Raw genomic sequence first — 4,448 nt, 5'->3', positions numbered from 1 at the left:
TTGGCCACGGGATATAGAATTAGTAAGATAATCAAGATTTGTTAACTTAGCTTTAAGAAATTGAAATAAATTGTTGGATGTTAAGAAATAACTAATCATCCCAACTTCTGATGTTCATAAATTGGTGGTTTGAGAAATATCTCAGTCACCTAAACTTATTGGAATTTTGATCTTTGTTTCAATATTATTGTATCTCTGGTGCATTGTGCTTGGGTTGACCAAGAAAATTAACTAAAACGTTTACACTTTGTTGCCACATACTGAGGTCTTGCCGAAGCTAAGAAATGTCTTGCAATAATTTTACTGATTACGGGATAGTGTGATGAAGCTGCAGTCTGGAATACATTGTTAGATCTACTGTTCATTTTTTCCATTTTCTCTGCCTTAGTGACATTTTTGATTGTTGCTTGGATATCATTCAACATGGCCCTTTTGATCAGTTGAAACATTTTTAACATATAATGGGGAGGATCTGGTTGTTGTGGTTCATGTCAGGACAAACAACGTAGGCAACACGAAGACAGAGTACCTGTTTGGGGTTCACCAGGAACTAGGACCTAAGTTAAAGAACAGGTCGTCCACGTTTATTATCTCTGGATTACTACCCGAGCCAGTGCAAATTGGCATAGGGACGCAAGAATAAGGGAAGTGAACACATGGCTAAAGGAGTGATGCAGGAAATAGGGGCACTGGTGTCAGTATTGGAACAAGAGGGATCGACTGTTGGGATGGTCTCCACCTGAACCGAGCTAGGACCAATGTTCTACCAAAAAAGGTAAATAGGGTGGTCAATAGGACTTTAAAGTAGAAAGTAGGGGGGAAGACAAGGGTAAAACTCCCAAGAATTATAATGGCCAATGGGAAACAAAGCAGCAGGTTAACATCTGTGGGGGTGGATTTGACTGTTTGGAAAAGTATGAAAAAATGAAAAGAAAGGAGAGTTCAGGAGAAATTATTAAAGTCTCCAGAACACAAAATAGAACAGAGTGTCTGGAAAGGGTTCGGAATCAAACTTCAATACCTCGGATAAAGGGATGATAATGAGAAGAGGGACGATAAATACGGGACTGAAGGTGTTGCATCTGAATGCATGCAGTATACAAAATTGGGTAAATGAGCTTGTGGCGCAGCTTGAAATTGGCAGGTATTATGTGGTGGGTATCACAGAGATGGAGTTGCAACTGGATCAGGACTTGGAGCTAAATATCCAAGGATGTACATCCTATTGAAAAGAGAGGCAAGTGGGCAGAGGGGGTGTGGTTGCCTTATTAGTAAGAAATGAAATTAAATCCATAGCAAGAAACAACGCAGCGTCAGATGATGTAGAATCTGTGTGGGCAGAGTTGAAGAACTGCAAAGGTAAAATAACCATAACGGAGGTTACGTACAGGCCTCCAAACAGTAGTCAGGATGTGGGGCAAAAGAAACACGAGTTTAAAAAAGGCAAGTAAGAAAGGCAATATTACAGTGATCATGGTGGATTTCAATATGTAGGTGGACTGGGAAAATCAGGTTGGCAGTGGATCGGAAGGAAAGGAATTTCTGGAATGTCTAAGTGATGGCTTTTTGGAGCAGCTTGTGGTGGAGCTGACTTAAGAACAGGCAATTCTGGATTTAGTGATGTGCAATGAGGCAGACTTGATAAGGGAGTTTAAAGTGAAGGACCCTTCGGAGGCAGTGACCATAATATGATAGAATTCACTCTGCAATTTGAGAGGGAGAAGCTGGAATCAGATGTAACAGTATTACAGTTGAATAAAGGCAACTACAGAGGCATGAGGGAGGAGCTGAACAGAATTGACTGGGGAAGGATCCTTGCAGGAAAGACTGCAAGGGCAGGAGTTTCTGGGAGTAATTTGGGAGACACAGCAAAAATTCATCCCTAGGAAAAAGAAGCATACTAAAGGGAGGATGAGGCAACCATGACTGACAAGGGAAGTCAGGGACAGCATAAAAGCAAAAACGAAAGCATGTAATTTGGTGAAGAGCAGTGGGAAGCCTACAAAGATCAACAGAGGATAACTAAAAAAGAAATAAGAAAGGAGAAGATTAAATATGAGGGTAGGCTAGCCAGTAATATAAAAGAAGATTGCAAGAGTTTCTTTAGATATACAAAGGGCAAAAGAAAGGCAGAAGTGGATATTGGGCCGCTGGAAAATGACATTGGAGAAGTAGTAATGGGAAACAAAGAAATGGCAACAAAGAAGAGAGTAAGGCAAAAGATGGGAAATTACAGGCCGATTAGGCTGACCTCGGAAATTGATAACATTTTGGAGTCTGTTATGAAGGATGAGATTTCTGAATACTTGGAAGTGTATGGTAAAACAAGGCAAAGTCAGCATGATGTCATCAAGGGAAAGTCATGCCTGACAACTCTGTTTGAATTCTTTGAGGAGGTAATGAGCAGGTTAGATAAAGGAGAGCCAATTGATATTATCTACTTGGACTTTCAGAAGGCCTTTGACAAGGTGCCGCACAGGAGGCTGCTGAGTAAAATAGCAGTCCTTGGTGTTAGAGGTGAGGTACTAGCATGGATAGAAGATTGGCTGTCCGGCAGAAAACAGAGAGTGGGGATAAAAGGGTCTTTCTCAGGATGGCAGCCGGTGACAAGTGGTGTTCCACAAGGGTCCGTGTTGGGACCACAGCTTTTCACTTTATACATTAATGATCTAGATGAAGGAACTGAGGGTATTCTGGCTAAGTTTGCAGATGATACAAAGATAAGTGGAGGGATCGATAGTACTGAAGAGGTGGGGAGGCTGCAGAAGGATTTACACAGATCAGGAAAGTGGGCAAAGAAGTGGCAGATGGAATACAACATGGGACAGTGTGAGATCATGCACTTTAATAAGAATAGAGGCATAGACTTTTTTTCCTAAACACAGAGAAAATTCAGAAATTTGAAATGCAAAAGTACTTGGGAGTCCTAGTCCAGGATTCTCTTAAGGTTAACTTGTAGGTTGAGTCAGTAGTTAGGAAGGCAAATACAATGTTGGCATTTATTTCGAGAGGACTAGAATATAAAAGCAGGGATGTACTTCTGTGGCTTTATAAGGCTCTGGGCAGACCACATTTAGAATATTGTGAGCAATTTCAGGCCCCATATCTCGGGAATGTTGTACTAGCCCTGGAGTGGGTCCAGAGGAGGTTCACGAGAATGGTCCCAGGAATGAAAGGCTTAATGTATGAGGAACGTTTGAGGATTGTGGATCTGTACTCAATAGAGTTTAGAAGGAGGGGTGATCTAATTGAAACTTGCAGAATACTGAAAGGCCTTGACAGAGTGGACGTTGGGAAGATGTTTCCATTAGTAGAAGAGACAAGGACCAACTGAAGGGAAGACTTGTTAGAACAGAGATGAGGAGAAACATCTTCAGCCGGGGGGGGTGGTGAATCTACAGAATTCATTGCCACAGAAGGGTGTGGAGGCCAGATCATTGACTATATTTAAGACAGAGATAAGTAGGTTCTTGATTGTTAAGAGAATCAAAGGTTACGAGGAGAAGGCGGGAGAATGGGGTTGAGAAAATATCGGCCATGATTGAATGGCAGAGCAGACTCATGAGCCGAATGGCCTAAGTTCTGCTCCAATCTCTTATGGTCTTATGTTGTCCATCGACAAACTATTTGATCAAAGGGGTGGTCATCACATATTTGGGTGCTTGGTAAGGAGGGAGTCACTTCTAGCAATAGGGAAGGAGAACAGTGGCTGTCCCCTCACCATTGCCAACGCCTATCTTGTTCTTAGCCTTGGAGTGCAAAGGCCACATTCTTCTCACTCACATAATAATTATGGACAATCTGATGTAGGATCAGCCTCACAAATTGAGTGAAATATTAAATGACCACACCCCCTTATTTGTTGAGTATGTATTCCACTACAGGCTTATTACACCAAAAGGTTTCTGAAACTTTCATTCAAGCAATACCCCAATGTCATCTAACACAAAACATTTTCTTTGAAATGACAAAAATTCTTGCTGTATATTTAAGTTTCAATTCAGTACCGGGCAGTCCTTTTATTTTCAAAGGTTCCACTTAAAATTATATGTCTGTAAATGTCTCTATAATCCACCTAACAGTCAGTTGCATCAAAACAAAACTTGTAAGTATGCAGCACATTTGACATACAGTTGTGAGGGGAAGGGAGGAATAATGTAGCAGAAGTTAATTTAACAAAGCTATCTGTATATCAGAATTATTCTGATTATTATTGCATGCTTGGTATTTATTATTACTGTTAGATCATTCACTGAACAGCAATTGGCTCTTATGCACTTTCTCAAGAATCTTTTACTTACTTAGCTAGTTAGCAAATTAAGTGTCAACTATCACTTGCCAGAATAGACCAATCTGGCCTCAGTTTAACATGTCATCCAAAAATCATCACGTCCGTAAGTGAAACACTCCTTCAGGTGTATCCTAGACAACAAGGTGCAGAGCTGGAT

This window comes from Rhincodon typus, chromosome 21 (genome assembly GCF_021869965.1).
Source record: "Rhincodon typus isolate 14 chromosome 21, sRhiTyp1.1, whole genome shotgun sequence".
Taxonomy (NCBI): Eukaryota; Metazoa; Chordata; class Chondrichthyes; order Orectolobiformes; family Rhincodontidae; genus Rhincodon; species Rhincodon typus.
Note: the sequence above shows the minus strand (reverse complement) of the source record.